Genomic DNA, 19,749 nt, shown 5'->3' on the forward strand with positions numbered 1-19,749 from the left:
CTGGACACCCATCTGTATGCCTGAGAGGATACACTGCTCTTAAAACAACATGAAAGCAGATGGTAGAACTGGGACAAACTCTCTCCCTTAGCAGAGGTGATCTGAAGTGTGTTTTCTAAGGCATTGTCTCAGGTGAGAGGTCATATAAGTCAGGCTGTAAAAAGTTTGCATTGGCCAGCGTGAGGATGTCCCTATCGAATATGCAGCCAAACAAATTAACTGGCATTAGAACAGGGCAGGGGTCGGCAACCATTGGCACATGGAAGGGTTTCATCCAAGTTATGGTGTACATCACATAATGTAATTAATTTTCATGACCTAAGCCGTGGGTGGCAGTTGTGCTGAGCCAGACAGAATGTAAACTTCCTGAGGAGAGAAGACATGCACGATAGAATAAAGGAATGCATTTTTTTAATCATAGTTGTTGCAACAATTATTTTGCCATAATTAGTAACATTTTATGACAAAAAAGCTTGAGTGACTGACTTTTAAAATGGTATCTCATAAGAATGCATCCTAGGCAACCAGACATTTAAAACTTTGCCAAACTTGTGAAGAGAGGCTGATGAGTCTTGTAATGTTGCCACCATAGTTTTTGCATCATTCCTACACATATGTCTAGTGGTTAGCTCCTACATATTAAAGGAAAGCACTGGGTTCAATACAAGTTAAGCTCAATTAACAGCATTTGTAGCATAATGTAGATTAATACAACAAGTAATTTTGATCCCTCCCTCGTTTATTAAAAAAAAGCAGAAAGACATTTACAATGGAAGTGAATGGGGCCAGTCCATGAACATAAAAAAAACAAAAAAAAAAAACAAAAAAAAAAACACTTTTTTCCAAAAATATAGACATAAGATGTAAAAATTATAGGTGTTAACATGATTTTAGTTTGATATAATGGCTTATTAACCTTATGTAAAGTTATATCCAATAGTTATTCCAATATTACAACTTACAACATTGTCATGACTACATAATGACAGTATATCCAGTAATCTGGTATGGTTAAAAACTGTAACACAGGTAAATCCCTGATTTCATCAAACTAAAATCTTGTTTGTCTTGTGGCTTTACTTCTGAAACAATGAGAATTAAAAAAAGGCCAAAATATTTTTTGTATTAATCAACATTATACCACAAATACAGTCGATTGAGCGAAACTTCTATTGAACCTAGAACATTATTTTAAACCCTGATACTCAGGTGGCTGATGAGACTTTAAATCATGCTTAAAAACCCTTACTGATCCTGTTCCCCACTTTTACTTGCCCTCTTACTGCCTCTTTGAAAGTGGGAAAAATGTATGTGTGTTTATCAGAAAAACGTTCCCACTGGTTAAGGTGTGATGTCACAATCTAGTCTAGTCTAGTTCCTTTAAGTACTGTTTATGCTCCAATGTTTCCACTGAAGGATAAGTGGATTGTGGTCTGGAACTTGGGGTCAACTCAGGCCACTGTAACCACACTCAGTTCCTCAGTAAACTCAAAATGTAACGGGAAGAAAACCCAAAACTGCAACACAAAAACCCATGTATGCAAGCCACTGCATTGACATACATTAGACTTGCCACGATATCATGATTTTCATACCGGTGTGGTGTTCACATTCAAAATTAATAACACCGGTATTACTGCTGGTTGGACGCTAAGTGTTATGGAGTAATTTTCTTTAAGTAGTAACCTACACAATAATGCAAGGCAGCTTGATTTTAAACTTTCAACTTTATTTTTTATTTATTTTATCTAAACATTAAAATTAAACTGAAAATAATTAAGTGCAATGGTGTGTTGTTCAACTTTTTGAAATATGGCTTTTCAACATCTCTTTGGCAACGAACATACTTCATCGGTGCATTCTCTCCATCATGGGCTACTGGTCGTTTATTTCGTTGTCTGGGCAAATACAACACTTATTGTGTTTTTTGTGGGTTTAATGTTGGTGTTTTTTGACCTTTCATCCCAGGACCCAGTTTAGCTGCTTCAGAAGAGTAAAGTCTGAATACATTTGTTTTGTTCCCTCCAAGGGCTGGGCGATATGCAAGAAATATGTTCACAATATTTTTATAAAGAAAAAAAATTACAATTACATCATCAACCCCCAGATGAGGGATCAGTGAATATTCTTGCTTTATTGATTTTGCATTGAAAATTAAATTAATTTATTTAAAAAAGAAAAACTTAAACCAAAAACATTTCTAAATTCAAACTGCACTTCAAACAAAAATAAAAAGCAATAAAAAAAAAAACCATATAAACCACAAGACTGCACACCTTCTTACAAACAGTGCATCAAACATGCACAAACATGTCATCTGTTTTTTTAAATATAATAAAGTGTGTTTCTTCAAGCGCATGTCTGTGTGTCTAACAGCATTACTTGTGCCATTCCGAATCTGAGACGTCTTAGTTACCCACCGTGCACATTAAATTTGCTACCTGCAATTAAACGTCTACTGTCAGTGCGCATACTTTGCTACCTGTGTAATTTGATACGTTGGTAAAGAACATCTGGCTTTCAATGTGTTGTTTAGGTTCATTTATCATTGGTCACAAAATCTTCATTAAGCAACTATTCTTTATTTCAGGCTATCCTATTTGTTAGGCTATTGAATTAATTTTGAAAGTTCCATTCATAAACTTTCTCCATTTTACCCAGTATCAAATTTCACAGCATTGTCCCTTTTACCAAGTAAAACCGGTAACACCGTACACCATGGGAACCCTAACATACATGAGTGGCTTTGGGTTGCCTCACTTGCCTGACCATGAGTTTTTGGTGTAGGTTAAAGTAAGAAGTGGTAAACATGGGCTCAGAAGTTAAAAAAGACAATAACATGTCTCAAAGCAAACGTTTTCTTAACGTGTCTATGCAAAGGGTACAAGGTAAAGGGTCAGACATGGGTAGCTGAATTTTTCAAAATGTTTTTTCCAAAGTATTTACTAGGTTATTCAAAGCTTAGCACTGAGACAGGACCCGTGACGTCACCTAATTTTGATTACATTTTTGTTTCCCCCATCTCTGTGATTCAGTTCTCATTGAAGGATAAACACATAATAGATTGTTAGATTGCTTTGAAGTCAACATGATTTCAAAATTGACCCCATTTACTTTCTTAATACACGTTCATGGTCCTATTGTAAACTATTAAGCAATGCACATATTTTTAAAGATTGCTGTCTCCATAATAAAAAATAATGAGCTCCATCTCTTAAATGACTTTACTTCCAAATGGCTGATGTCATCATGGCGCATTTGGAGCGGAAAATAGCCAAGCACATTTTAACCACCTAGTTCCGTTCTAGCGCTACTGATCAAAAGTTTTGTGAGCAGCCTCAGAGACACGGGTTCTGGTCCAATGGAAACCAGGAAGTAATCCCATTCATGTAAACTATGGATAGCGTGTTTTGGGGGTTGCATTTTCTCGCTATAAATACATTTTTAATCCACTGATGATTAGGTTTAGGGTTGGGGTGTGTTAATTTTGCACAGTACCTCTCTCTGCTCAGTGTCGGTTATCTTAAAGCCAAAATATCGCCATACAACCAGGGTTTTTCCTGGCTCAAAATGAGTCGGAGGTGGTACCATACTGATAAAAAAGTGACGTTAAAAACACGTAAACATTGGCTTTGCATTAATACACTCCTAATGACCTGGCAACTGAATACTAGTGTTAAATTTGTCAGCTGTTTTTTTTATTTAATCTTAGTCTTAATTTTGTCAAATATCCTTTTTAGTTTTTATCATATTTATCATATAGTCAACCTTATTCTATTTATAGAGTATGGGCTGTCACATCCACACATGCACATATTTATTTAATAAAATCGCAGCATTTTGCCGTCATATAATCGCACAGGCTGACATCACGATTGCGATTGCGATATGATTAATCATGCAGCACTAAATCCTGTTGACTGTCTTATGTAATTTAAAACTACAAATACAACTCGTTTATGGCACCACCCTGTGGGCATTTCACCAGGAAACTGGTCAGCAGCACTTCCAGCTTTAGCCTTTTTTTCAGTGGTTTAAATTTAGTTAGACCAATTTCAGCAGCAGAAATTCGACCACCTTTTGCCAAATCCACTGAATGTGATCAGTCAAATGGAATGCCCATGGATAAAATCAAGTTCCACTTAAATAACCATATTTCTTTCTGAAATATTTCTGATTACAGAGGTAAAATGGATTTCAAACAGACTTCCCCATCCATTTAAAAGGCAGATCCCAGGGTAGTTCACCCTAAAACAGTCGCTGATGTCTACGAGATGTAAAGCCAATGTGGGGCAGAACACACCATGAGCCTTGGGCCTCAAAAACAATTCAGATCAAGTTGCAAACTCTGTGAGTCTCTATAAATAGCATGGTAGGATATCACACTCACAGCACTAGTTAATGTGGAGGTACAGGCAGTGTGGCCACTGGGCTAAAGAGCAACCAAACACTGACAGAATTGTCTTCACACAATCTCTCTCTCCCTTCCTCGCTGTCTCCCTCTCTCTCGTCATACTTGTACTTCTGCTGAAGGAAAATTTGGGAAAAGACCTGGTTAATGTCAATGGAGGGCTTTGCCATAAATCCCAACAGAAAATAGTAACATTATCAGCAGTGTTTGATCTGGGGTCAGCTCATCTTGATCACAAACAGTACTGACTTAATCAGCTTGCGTCACTGAGGCCCTGGAGAGCTGACAGGAAAAAGATAATTAAGGGGAGCACTCTTGTGAGAGGCTTGATGAATAAGATGCAAGGTTTTATTCAACTATGATGAATGACCAAGAAAGAGAAGTCTTAAAAGTCAACATGAAATTAAAACTGACCCCATTTACTTTCTTAAAACTCGTTTTTGGTCTCATTGTGCACGATTCGTCAGTGCACGTTTTTCAGAAATGCTGCTCTTACATCAAACGTTATAACTAGCCCCACATCCAAAATGGCTTTTCTTTTTTGGCTGATGTGATAAGCCCTCTTATTTATCAACCCATCCCCTCCAGCCACCTGGCTCCATTCTGGTATCATGTGACCGCCCACATTTCATGATCCAATCAATTCCTGATGGATAAAATCATGTCCTGCCCTACATTGTTCCTGTTGAATATCCAGTTTTATTAAGAATTTTTTTAAATACCAAAGTAAAAATGGGAGTTGTTGGGAATAAACCCCAGATAGTGGGTTTTGCCAATACCAAAAACTAAGGTGAGGAAACAGGCATATAGCCGATTAATCGACTGTTAGTGTTTAAAATCAATAACATGAACGAAAACTTTCAACTTAATGTAAAATGGTGCTGAACTTTAGTAAATATTGTTTTACATGCCGATACTGTAATACATTTCTCCCACACTGGTACCTTCTTCAAAGCCTTTGCCATACATAATAGAAATCCATGTGCCCTCACATGAACACACACCAAAAAGATTTGGCACAATGTCCTAGCTGCTCTTTTCCATACAATGCAAGTGAATGGTAATGTCAACTTAGGGTGACATTTGTCTTAATGCACCATATTTGAATGTATCTATGCGTAAATGAGGTTTGCAAATAAGCAAATGACAATAAGCAAAAGCAAATAACTAGGGTTGGGTATTTTTACAAATCTCCTGATTCGAATCAATTCCGATTCAAAAGCTCATGATTCGATTTGATTCAGGTTAATTTGGGTATATTTAAATTATAATGTCCATTTTACTTCAATATGAACGAAATTCATCACAATCATTTTAGATATGATTCAATATTAAAGATATAAATATAATATAAAGACCCTCTTTATGTAGAATAAAACAGCTTGTAAAAGGTTACTGATATACCTGGAGTAGAGCTGCACGATTAATCGCTAAAAGATCATGATCTCGATTCTTGCATGCATGTGTCTGCACGTGCACTTGTGTCTCATGATGAAAGCAGCGCAAATATAAGACTAAGTATATAAGATGCATGATGTCTGTTATAGGCATTTAGGCATTCTTACTGCATCAAATCAGTATTAATATTTATGTAATAATCACCCAGTCAAGAGCGACAAATATTTAAGTAGTTTCATTTTGCATTAAATTAATTGTTTTATGTTTTTATATAATAATGTTTTTAATATTTAATTACTGTTGCTGAAAAATGTAAAGCACTGTTTACTCTGTTCTCTATTTAATTACTGGTTCTTGAATAATTCCTTTAAAAGCTTGAAGCAATTTTAAATATATATATATATATTTATTTATTTATTTATTCAGAATCGTGATTCACAATTTATCCAGAATCGTGCAGCTCTAATCGGGAGGCATCATCTCATGTGAGGTCATGATATTATGTTTTAAATTACTACTAATTTCTTTAGAAGCAAAACTTTTTAAATAAAGAAAATATTATTGCGTGCAGCTTTAAGGCATTTTATTGTGATATTTTTGTTGTTTTTAGAGCTTGACAGCCACCCTGGTCGTGGTAGCAAGAGTGAGCATTCTTCAAAATTTCTCCTTTTGTGTTACAAGGAAGAAAGAAAGTCATACCTGTGTGTAACAACATGAAGGTGAGTAAATGATGACACTTCGGGGGGAACTATTCCTTTAAGAGGATGATTCCATGTCACTCCATGTCATGTGATGGTACTAAAGCTACTAAAAGCAGGCCAAATATTTTATAAAATGTATTTTATACTAGCTTTTATACTGTATCAGGTCTTCTCTTGCTCTGTTCTACAAATATTTTGCCAACATCAAATAACCTTTTTAATCAGAACAGTCAAAATGAGTTGAGTTGTAAGCGCTAGCCATCCTGAACCTGACAATAAACTGCTCAGGGCCAGATGTAGGCATGGGCAGGGGAGCCCACCCAAACGTAATTATTCCCCACCCAATCAAACATTTTGCAAACACATTATTCAATAATATATATATATATATATATATATATATATATATATATATATATATATATATATATATATATATATATATATACATACATACATACATACACACATACACACACACACACACACACATATACACTTTATGTATCTTTTTCTTTTTACGATTTGTGCATTGGTTAAAAGCAATTTAGGGGCAGGCTGTGCATTGTGAACATTGACTGTCCCAAACTGTAGACCGCCCAAAACAATCACAAAATAGCACCAGAAATTTGTGGTATTTTCCTATTTTTGTCATCGGCCAGAAGCAACGACACACTCAAGAATGTGACATGTGCTGCAACCAGAATCAGAGATTGAGCGAGAATGGCAATAAGAGATATTTTTGTGCAAAAGATTTATAGTGCCCATAAAAAAACCTGTTGGTGTCTCTAACAGTGACCATGTGGCTTCTGTTAAAGGGATAGTTCACACAAAAATGAAAATGTACTCACCCTTATGATATCCCAGGTGTGTATGACTATCCTTCTTCAACAGAACACATTTGAAGAAAAACAGAAAAACATCTCCACTCAGTAGGTCTTTAAAATGCAAGTGAATGGAGATTACTCTTTTGAAGCTTTGGTGAAAAAAAGATCAATATTTAAGTACTTTTTTAATATAATCAAAAGCTTTTTGGTAAGATTCACGAGAGGGTGGAGTCCAAACGGCCTCTCGTACTCACGTGACGTACTCACGTTGTCATGATACCAATGTAATCTCACATTCTCCACTCGGCTGAGACATCAAAGATAAGCACACAAACGCACCATTGTGAGTAAAGAAACAGATAAATACAGATCTAAAACAAAATCAACCTAGCTACTGTATATTAGGGCTGAAATGATTAGTCGACAATAAAAAAAAATTGTCGACTAGGGATGAAACGACCAATTTTTACTGGTTTCACTATAAACCATGGTAAAATTCCCAATGGTTAGTATTACCGTTTCAAATTTTAACTGTCATTAAAACCATGTTTGATTGCCACGGTTTGAAAAACGTAATGTAAATACTGTCCAGCGTCAACCAAAGTTAGCAACAGTCTGATGCAGGTGCAGCGTGGGCTTTGATTTGTGTGAACATTTGACAGAAAGCAGTGACAGTGCTTGGGAGATTTTTCAGCCTTCTAGGAGGACCAACAGGGGTTGACTGTAAGGTTTCATCTAGGGTGCCAAATGGGATTGGACCAGCAGCTACAGCTGCGCCAATAAATTATGCATTAATGGATAATTCTGCTCAAATTCTGCTTTGGCTTTTACAAGTGTACTGAGGGAAACTTGTCTGCAGACCATCCACAAAAAATTTCTTCAGTCATCTTAGTGACCACTACCCACTATTTTATAACGAATGCAAGGTAAGTTAACTTGGCTAAATGCATGATGTTGGGACTTCGGAAGGGGAAAATGTTATGGTTTGTCTGTCTAACTTGCTAATAGCTTGTCAATAATATAAACCGAAGCTTTCAGTGTTGACCTACTCTTGTATAAACACTACATGTTGTTCTGTTGCTGTATGAATCCTGTGTCTGCAGACTCTATTCGGCCATTGCAAACAATAACACGTTATGTAGTTTAGTCACCCAACCAACATATTTTGTTCATTTAAAATCCGGCAGTCGTCGACTAAGTTGTAAAAGTGTTCCAACAGGAGAAACACTATAGACTCCTATACAAGACTCCTGTATTTATCTCAATTGTTGAGCTCAATGCAATTACTATCACTGTCTTTTAAGGGGGCTTTCACACTGACAGATTAGTCCAAAACAGAACACGGTTCACAGGAAAATTTGGTAATGTGAAAGCTGTTTTGCGTACCGGGGAGAAGACCGCAGAACTGAACCAGAGACTACCTAGGAGGTGGTCTGAGTTCAGTTGCACTGGAACTGTGGCGTGGTTCGCATGAGTGAGAAAGCAATCTTTACTCAGGTCCATACTTGTTCATTAAGTAAAATGACTTGCACATACGTTTTTGCACATTTAAGCATGATGACATCACAAGTTGCACAAAAACAAACATGCACGTGCATCAGGAGTGGCACGGAAACGTTGCAGGACACGTTGCAGAAAAAGTGAGGTGCCTTTTATATATGTGAGTGAGTGAGTGAGTGTGCAATCAGCTGTGTCCTCAAAAAAGATCAATTGAGTGCATCAGATATAGTCTCCTTAACCCTAGATATGTACAACTGCTGAATAACAGCATGCGAAGCACAGAGGTGCAAGTGCCGTTCACTCTGTTGTGCATAATGACACAAAATTTATAACAAACATATACAAATATAGTGACCCGCATTGTGCTTTCCATCATGTGCACGTTTGTGATGGTGCAAGTTGATGACGGAAAAGCACTGGGGTTCGACAGAATCATATAAGTGTCTGTAAACAGACCAACGCTGCGGGGGGGGCACCGGGAAAAATTGCACTTGGATTCGGACCGCAGCAAACGTGCCCAGTATGAAAACCACCTAAGAATCATTTGAATTTATGTAAATTGTGCCTAGGCTCATTGCATATACTCAAACGCAACACAGTAGATAGACTATGTGAGTGAGTGAGTGAGTAATAATAATTATAATGTAACACCACCAATAATAATAATAATACTATATTTGCTATTCCCTTGTTTACAGAGTTGGGTTTCAATATAAACTTGCTGAAATGATTAGTGTGTGTGTATCAGTACTTTTTTAACATTTCCAGCACATTTTAAAAATACCACGATAATACTGATAACCGTGATAATTTTTGTCACTATAATCGTGATATGAAATTTTTAATCTCTATTGTCGAACCAAAATATTAGTTGTTTCATCTCATTTAATTTTATAATTATTATACACTAGTGATGACAGTGTGATGAGCAGCAATGCTTCTCGCGTCTGAATGAAAAGAGGAATCAAACGTAGCTAACAGTCCTGATGCACTCCAAACAGCCTTAAAGGTGATGTAGATCGCAAAGTATGAGGGAATTATAGTACAAAATTCAGAATAAGTAAACACAGAAGCAGTGTCGTCCTGATGTGAAATAAAGCATAACCTTACCTGGTGTTCCACTTGAGCAAAACTTGCTTGCCAGAGCATCTAAAACGGTAACACCCCGGCGATATATCTTAAATGAATCCTTTATTAAAGTTCAAATAATAAGCAAGCAGTTGTGTAAATAAGCACAATCTCCAAAACTGGCATTTCTCTGTACGGTCAGAGCCACTATTGGAGTCGCATGAAAAACGGCGAGAGAGAGTTTCAAACATCTCCCGGTTGATAAACCCTCTCGCGCGGAGACGCTTGTCCCTCATGCCAGCTTACTGCAGCTAGATTATAACATGATGGCTCAATAGTGAATCATAATATACTGTATGTGTCACGATCTGTATCTTATCATAAAGAAAGGTGATCTGCAGCTCTATTAAGAAGAATTAAGTTTTGTGAGTTAAAGATGGATCGACGTTAACAAAAAGGAGAGAGTGTAGTCTTAGCCCTTTATGCAATGCAAAAAAACAAATTTGGGGGATTTCTCTTTTTTGATTAATTTTCTTATAATAATATCTAAAACTCCTTACATACATTTACTTTAGGAGCTATACTGCAGAAGAAAAATATTTTATCGGAGAATGTTGAATATAATGTTTAACATATTTTAAACTATCTAAAAATTTAAAACAAGACACATTTACCTGAAAAGCAACATATAAGGTATTAAGACTTTATATTTTAAAGGATGTTTTTTTCTTTACTGTGCTAGCAAAAAATACACTTATATTCTTGTTTTAAGGATTTTAGATGGAAAACAGTGGTGGTGTAGTGGGCTAAAGCACATAACTTGTAATCAGCAGGTTGTCGGTTCAACCCCACAGCCACCACCATTGTATCCTTGAGCAAGGAACTTAACTCCAGGTTGCTCCGGGGGGATCGTCCCTGTAATAAGTGCACTGTAAGTTGCTTTGGATAAAAGCGTCTGCTAAATGCATAAATGTAAATGTAAAACAGGACAAAAACGTTTGATAACAATAGGATTTTTGCAAGGAAATGTGAATTTACATGAACTAAACTTATAAATTCAAGGATTTTTTTTTTCTTGTAATTCAATGAATGTTATTTAGATGATTTCAGCTGAGTGGAGAATTTGAGATTACATTACGTGAGAACGAGAGACCGCTTGGACTCCACCCTCTTGTATGATTTGCATGATTTATAGTACTTAAACATTTATCTTTTTCACACCAAAAGCAATCACGTTGCTTTAGAAGAAATTATTTTAACAACTGGTGTCTTATGAATGATGTTTATGCCGACTGTCAGTGATTTTTGGAGCTTCAAAAGAGAAATCACCATCCACTTGCTAAGGACCTAAGATATTTTTCTATTTTTCTTCAAATGAGCTCTGGTGAAGAAAGAAAGTCATACACACCTGGGATATCATGAGGGTGAGTAAATAATTAGAACATTTTCATTTTTGGGTGAACTATCCCTTAAATGTAATACAGGCTCCCTTTGCCCGCTCATCAAATATCTCCCTCTCCCTCCACATCAGCTCCCCAAAATCGTGCTGTGGATGTTCGCAAAATACTGGGCCAGAATTGTAAAGCGCCATAACGGCCCATATTAGCTGGTTTATAATTCACGACCATGGCTAGATACAGTGGCTGTGTCTCGTTTGGAAGGCTGCATCCTCCGAAGGTCGCATTTCTCGGCCGCATACTTCATCGAGGCTGTCTCGTTTCAGAAAAGTGAGTAGGACACTTTGAATGCAGCCTTTGAATGCGACCTTCTTTCATGGGAATTCGGAGGATGCATGAGGTGTATCCTTCGTGGGCACTCACAAACCACAATTCTTTGCTTCAACGGAAATGCCTAAAAAAAATGTGCCCATAAATATGATGTTCAAATGCAAGGAATGTTAATTCCCAAGTTGAAGTACCTCAGAAGATGGGTGCAGAGTATAGAATATGTATAATTATATTAATAATTAAAATAAAGTATTAGACTAAAAGCACACCTATAAAATCTGGTTTCATTTCTCTTTGCATCATTATAACTCTCCTAAAATGTACCTCATGCATTCCCTTCCAGGGGGACTTTGTTCCATTCTCACTCAAAGCACTTCCACTTGTTAAAGAGTGGTGTGCTGTCATAGCAACCACGTTACATTCCGTTTGTCCTACGAAGGCCATCTTGTTTAAACAAGACTTGTTTAAAGGAGGACACTCGGTATACTGCAGCCTTCAAAGGACACATCCTACCTAGCCTTCGAAACAAGACACAGCCAGTGTGTCGCTAACGAAAGAGCTGGTCTTCAAACTTCACCTCCCGTCTTACATCTTCTTTTTTTTACATCTTTTTACAGTTCTGTGATAGTTTGTTTTTGTTGTTTTTATTCTGCTTTAAACTTCTCTTTTTTGCCATGAAAATAACCTTTGGTGCCATAGGCAGAGTTATGCCAGTCTATGCCAGTGTTTCCTGCATCGATATTGAGCAGCGGCACTCTGCCACTTCTGAATTTCCAGCGCCATAGCAAAAGAAGAAACTCAAGTTGTGATCTTGCAGTCTAAATTGAACATGATGAGATCAAATTAGCGCGTGCCGTGAAATAATGCAAAAACAACACGTTTTTCCTATTGCATTGTGTAGGGCTGAACGATCACTTTAATTGTTCACCAAGTGAATCTAAACAACCCTATGACAAGGTTTTTGTGGACAGAAGAGGAGGCGATAGAGAAGGTTTAACCAGATCTCATAGCAATGCTGCATACAAATTTATTAAATTATTAGAGAAATATTGCTTGGGTATAATAATAATATTAGTTATTATAATACAATTGTATGCCTATCCCGCATGTTCCACGTTCACGATGTGGGAATTGCTTCACTATATTATTTATTTTAACATGTATCTGAAAACTGGTAAGTCAGTCAATAAAGATCAATAGTAAAATCAATAATCTTGTATTTTTATGAAACTGTAATTCCACAATCTGCATAAATAAATCATCTCTTCCGCATCTCTCCATGTGCAGTGGGGACATGCATATTAACTAAATTAAGATGTTACGGATCTATAAACCTGTTAATTTGACATGCGGATGGCGTTGTACCGTGTCTCTGTAAGCGAACGTTGCATTAAAACTATCGCTCTTGTTTTGTAATCAACAAAGCTGTCAACATTGCAAGTGCGCGACGTTGGAGCGATCTAATTTAGACGCCTTTCATACCCTGGTGCTCCATCATTAAAATCCAAGAATGGTAGAAATAGCAAAAAAATTAATAAATAAAATTTGCCTTGTGTGCAACCAGAACTGCCCAGCTTCAGAGTGAAAAGAAATACTTAAACAGCTACATCTCATCTCCCTAAAACAGTTTTAATAAATATGTAATATACATAAACAATAATGATATATTAATACTATACCATTAATCATATACATAAAGGAAAAATATCAATATCGATCAATCTTTACTATACATATTAAATAAGCAAGGTTCCATGTTTACAGAGCATTTCCCCCGGCTACAAGAGCTGAATTCTGTAGGAAACACCGGCCTAACCCTAACCCTAAATATGCTTTTTCTTTCTTGCTTGCCTTTTATTTTATTTTAACATCTTAGTTCACTTTGTTTGGTTTATGCACACTTACTTTCTACATTAATTATATTTATAAATATGGTGATCCCCATTTATGTTGCCTACTATAGAAGCCGTAACATGCACTTGCATATTTTTTCCTAAAATGTTTATTATTAATGTTTGGTTCGTTTGAGTTTATACCGGTGATGTACAGTATTTAATTATGTATTCATTTGTACTCTTTTTTTTTTTTTTTTAAAGGTGTGTGTGTAGGGGGGTTGACTGTAAGGTTTCGTCTAGGGTGCCAAATGGGATAGGACCAGCAGCTACTGCTGCGCCAATAAATTATGCGTTAATGGATAATTCTGCTCAAAATGTAGCATTTTGAAACATTGTGCTTTCTTTGTCTTTTCTGACTTTGGCTTTAAAATCAAGTAATAACACAATATCAATCATAAATCAATGCATGTTGTCATGAAATCAGAGACCCTCCCTTTGAAATCAGAACACAAGTGTCACAGATGTATTTAATGATCAAGTGTAAATGGTAAACCAACAGGTTTACTGGTGAGATGTAACTTTTCACAAAGATCCCTAATAACAAACTTAAGTGAAATATGCTGCAGTGGCCACAAAATGTATTTACCCACTTAAAAATATTAAATCGCATTAGATAGCAAACTATGAAAGCTAAGTGTCGTCTGCAAACAAATGATGCTCAACCTTTTTTTTTTTTCCACTTACATCACTTTTCTTTGCAATCACTTTAAACCAACTTTTCATTTTTAGTGGACGTTCTCTAAAGTTCACACAGGTGCCCTGACAGAGTAACTATCATATTAATTATGGACATGTTAGGATGTTAGATCCTGACATCCTCAGTCACCATTGACTTTTATAGTATGGAAAATGTCAAAATGAAACTGAATGATGAGGATATCATTCTGCCAAACATCTCCTTTATGTGTTTATACCATAGGAGACATGAGTTTTTTTTGGATGATCTATTCCTTCAAGTGTCTTTAGAGGCCCCTGTTTATGTACAAAACGCTCATTTGCACATTATGAATGTTTTGCATGCATTTCCTGTTGCCTTAGCAGAGCTTAAAGAAAGCTTATTTGATGCTAAAAGTATTATTATTGCAACTGCTTTTCCATTCATTTCATGAATGTGGCCGAGCAGACAGTGCTCAGATCAGCAGCACATTCTTCAAGTGCCTACCTCTTTCTGTCAATCAGACGCGACATTCAAACTGCCTAGCTCTTTTTTGTCAACCACATATCTTCAAACGACACTCAAAACGTATGGCTCGTTCTTAAACAGCAGTCATGAGTGTTTCAAAGTCTGTAGAGGCGTTTCACGTCTTTTTACGGTCACATGGAGACGGGCCCGACTGGGCTCATTAGCATCTATTGCATTGAAGAGAGGCAGTTAGCAGGCGAGGCTAACTCCGGGATCCATTACAGCTGCTGCTGTGACGGCAAGTTCACAACAAACGCGCCGCCGACACATTCAGCCAGGTGACAGTTTGATGGCTTTCGCGCCTTTTCTAAATTGATACAATGTAACAACCGCGGCGGGCGGCATTTTGAACGTTTAATGCGCGCGGCGCTGTCAGAGCACGAGCCTGAACGAGTGAGTGCGCGTGTTGGTTTCCTACCCCATTCCGCTGCGTGTCTGCGAGGGGAGGCCGATGTCAAGAGTGACGGTCAGTCGACATCACCCGAAGTGTCCGCCGCCGCAGCCGCCAATGCGCTAGATCCTTCTCCGGCTATTAAGTGTCCAATTCCGATTCCCCGAAGTAAAGCCGGTGGTTCAGTTTGCGATGGTTTAAAATGTTGTTTTATGTTCGGCTCGGAGCGGAAGATGAGTCCGGGGGAAGACAGTAGATCATGACTCCGCTGTTGGAGACGCTGTCTGCATATTCCAGCCCTGAGTCTAGAGGTAGCAGAAGACGCTCTCAGCTTTCACTGATGAGGTGCTCAGACAGACAGCCGCTCTAGCGTTCATTACTCAACGCACTGTACACACAAATGAGTGACACACTCAACCCGGAGCTGTAGCAACACTGTTTCCTGCTGTTTGAATGAGCTCCCCTTATATTAGATTATAATAGTAATACATCATTGTTTTATTATTATTACTGGAGGTAATGTCACGTATTATTAGACAATTTATTATTATTGTTGTTGTTTTTATTATTATTATTATTATCATCAAATGTTTACAGAGAGCAAACAGGTGCGTGCATGCTTGCATATATGAACCTATTTAATAAAATTACAAGAAACTCTATAGTTACCGTAATTAATTATTATTGAATAATAATAATATATTGTCTGATAATATAGTAATAATAGATAACATGTGCTTTTACAAAAATTTTACAAAAAGCATATGTGCATACTGTACTTGCACCTCCATAGTGCATGGTAGTTACCATAATACATTATTATATAATAAGATATGATAATAACAACAATAGTGATATTAAACCCAACAAAAACATTTTTTACAGAGAAATTGTACATACTGAGCATGTCGACATCATATAAATACACATAAATCATACACATAAATATATGGAATACGATCACGTAACAATACTAAGCTCAGAACAAAACATTACCAAAGTAAAAGTGTGGATAATAGTTAGCATTATTACATCAATTTCTAATACATTATTAGCTTAAATATTTATAATATATTTTCTAATAATATATATTAATATAGTAATATTGTATAGAAATAATACTAGTGTTTAGATAACACATTTTTAAAAAGTATTTTTCAGAAAGTATATATATATATATATATATATATATATATATATATATATGATCCGATATACATATATATACACACACACACACACACACACACATGCATACATGAAGAAGAAGAAAAAACATGTGGTAACCACAATATATTATTATCTAACAACCAAATTGATTATAAACACAAATTAATATTTTTATTTGCAAAAGGGCTTTACAGAGAGTTTCAATACATGTCAATACATCATGCATATATAAACATATACAATAAAATTACTAGACAATACTAAACAGAACATAACACAACCAAAGTGAATATTAAAATAATAGTAATAGTAAACACCACAAATAAAAAATTAAAATGCTTACAAAGCGGCTTTACAGAGAGTTTTTATAAACATGTCAATAACTCATGCACATGCAATCAGATATCATAAGGAAATAAAAATACACCCATAACACAGACTAGGAATTATTAGAGTTTGTAAGTTTCTCTGCTGGTTCACGAGGAACACGATTGTGTTTGTATGAATGAAGTTCACGTCTGCACTGTGTGAATGACATCAGACAGACACACATTTTGATCTGTCAGCTGAGGTATCAGATGTATCAAACCTCTTAGATCACACTTTACCTGGCATATGCAGCACTCCTTCCCTGGGAGGCATTGGTGGGTTCAGACATTTCACAGATGAGCACTCCCTCTGGTGGTGCAGAAACCTGTTAAAAGTCCCAAAAAGTTCCTTTAGTGAAGCTGTTGGGTTGGCCAAGCAGGCAAAACCTTGTTCTAAAAAACGAACGTGCATGATTATGTAAGTCCTGTGTCCCAAAGTGAATTAACTGTTGTTTCATATCCGACAGACTTGCTCTAAATGTACCAAAAGTTGCACCACCTAGAAACAGAAATGCTAATCCAATTGCGTGCATACAAGTAGCTCCTTTATTAGCTGGATGTGTTTATCAACTTTACCCATAGAAAGTGTGCACTATAATCCCATACACATGATGAAACCTACAGCAATTCCGAATTGGCATTATGCTGTTAAATTTGTGTAGTAATCCAGTAGAATGGACGGATGGTGTAAAATTGAGAATTCAAAATAAAATAGTTCTTTTGGGATGAGATATTAGGAACTGTTCTGCATATCTGCTCTGGCAAGAGTGTGTTCCTGAAAAGAACCGGGATCTTCCTCTGCCAGATCTGGTGTTGTGCTACACTATCGAGTGCCAAGCCTGGAGGAGAAAGTGGGAAAGAGAGACAGAGAGTGAAGTGCAGAGAAAGACTTTTTAAACTTAATTTCCAACCCAGTATCATATGAGTTTTATAGTACAAAAACGAATGACTTTTACTCCCATAGACAAAAATAAATAAACCAACAAACAATATTATTACGATTTGTCCTAAGGTAACCCAAACCTAAATCTAACTATTATTTTAATAGGAAAACGCTTTGGTTGGAAACAGATGAGGGACGCATAGTACAGGTTATTGACAGACATCAGTCATTTGTATTGCATAAACAAATATGGAATAAGTTACCAAATTTGTTTCCAAAAATGTTCTTTCTTCAAATAAAATGTTGGTTAGCAAGCTAGCTAAAATTTGATGCCTGTATTGAATTGATTTGAAATTCTGTTTGATGATTGGTTGGTCTCTATGGGAATAATTGCATGATATTTTACGATTTCATCATCACAAACAAATTAGTAATTGTTTTTATAAGACTATTTTGCCATGTTTAAGGCCATTTTAATAGCTTCAAATATGCCTAACCTTGAAGCGTCCGATTGATTCATTAATAATCTTATGGATTGTAAACTAAATTTAAATTTGATTGTCCTTGATAAAAAAATATAACGTGTTTGGATTGTCACAGACCCCACATACAGTATTAAACATAAATGCAATGCATTTTGACATGCTAATATTCTCTGATTGGCATACAGTTTTGCATCGGCTCAAGTGTGTTTACATTCCCTTGTGGTGCGACCAAAAATGGGCTTCATCAGCAGTCTGGGACGCCTGTGTTTTGATCGCATGGTGAATCCAGGAATAATTGCGTTCACATAATCATGACAAGAGCGATTCCGAGGTTGTATTTTTCCCTCTATCATTACATTTTTACTCCACTGATGGATAAGTTTACGGCTGAAAACAACTTGCTTTACAACTCGCTTTTGGCACACCTGTGTGGACATTTCACCCGGAAATTGGAGCTCACATGTGCCCATATGCCCAACAACACTCACCGCTTTGGCACTGGGTGCAGTGTTTCACATTTTGGTAAGAAAAGACTGATTTTAGCTAAAGAAAATTCAATCTACTGCTTCCGTTTTACTGTGAGATCAGTCTGGTTGTGTTGTATTCTGTGTTGGGGGTAATCTGATTACAAAATGATTAGTTACTGTAAACTAATTACTGTTAGTCAAAAGTAGTTTTGCATTCTTTCCACTTTCACTTTCACTGTACTTTTCAGAACATTTAGACATTATTTAAAATTGTTAAAATTAAAAATATTTCTGTTAAAGGTGTTTTAGAAAGTAACTTAAAAGTAAAGTTATTAGTAATGTGATTACTTTTTCAATGAAGTAAAGGGAATTTGATTACAATTTTGCAAAGTTATTATTAATTTGTAGTGGATTACTTTTTTAAGTAACTTACCCAACACTTATTTTATTTTCAACAACAAATAAATTCTCTAATATTTTTGATTGACCCCAAACAGAAACAATATTACAATACTGGATAACATGTGGTCACATCTCTGAAAAGTGATACAACACAGGGTTAATGCTTTAAAAATATCTGTCAAATGAGTTTTGACTGGTTGAAAAAACAATATGAAAATACTTAATGTCCTATTTTTATTCTGTGCAAAGAATTGCTTATATGGCTGTACTTGGTTAATGATGGACTGAGCACCTTTACAGTATATGAACGTTTTTACACTGATTATACTTAATAAGCCAACAACATGTGTGGTCATGTAAACGGCATTCCGTTATCGGTGTAAGCCCATAAACTATGTTAGAATAAATCGATCAACACTGGTAGAGTTTTGTCCATTATAGCGATGTTGCATGGCAAGTAAACACCTTAACCAGAGTTCTTACCATCTTATCCAGTGTGTGCACGTGTTGAGCACGTGCCTCTTCGTGTTATGGCGTCAAAATGGGAGAATAACACAATTATTTCAGATGTCATGTTAATGCAGATTTCTTGCTTTGTCAGGTTTTTAAATACGCTGATGTTTGAGAATAATCAGCATGTTGTTGTGCATGTGAACCTGCTCATTTCACGCAGTTATTTTATTCAATCACCCATAAAAATTATCCTTGGACTGGACACAGCAACAAATAAAAGCATCGGAGACCAAATAGCCCTTTGAAACAGAGAAAGCGAACCACCCAAATAATTTCCTCCAGTCACTGATCATTTAACACACAAATATAGTGTGATGTGTAATAATACAGACTCTCTCCTACTAATCTCTGATCTCAACT

At 36.3% G+C, this 19,749-nt stretch overlaps 1 protein-coding gene across 2 annotated transcripts in view; it reads right to left on the minus strand.

The window, feature by feature from the left end:
* Window positions 1–15,544, minus strand: part of LOC127623180 (B-cell CLL/lymphoma 9-like protein) — an 80,974-nt gene extending 65,430 nt beyond the window's left edge. For both annotated transcript variants that reach the window (XM_052097497.1, XM_052097495.1), the window contains exon 1: window positions 15,129–15,544. The gene's annotated coding sequence lies outside the window, so the exon portion shown is untranslated. The remainder of the gene's footprint in view (window positions 1–15,128) is intronic.
* Between the last annotated feature and the right edge of the window lie 4,205 nt (window positions 15,545–19,749).

This window comes from Xyrauchen texanus, chromosome 29 (assembly GCF_025860055.1).
Source record: "Xyrauchen texanus isolate HMW12.3.18 chromosome 29, RBS_HiC_50CHRs, whole genome shotgun sequence".
In the NCBI taxonomy this organism is placed as follows: domain Eukaryota; kingdom Metazoa; phylum Chordata; class Actinopteri; order Cypriniformes; family Catostomidae; genus Xyrauchen; species Xyrauchen texanus.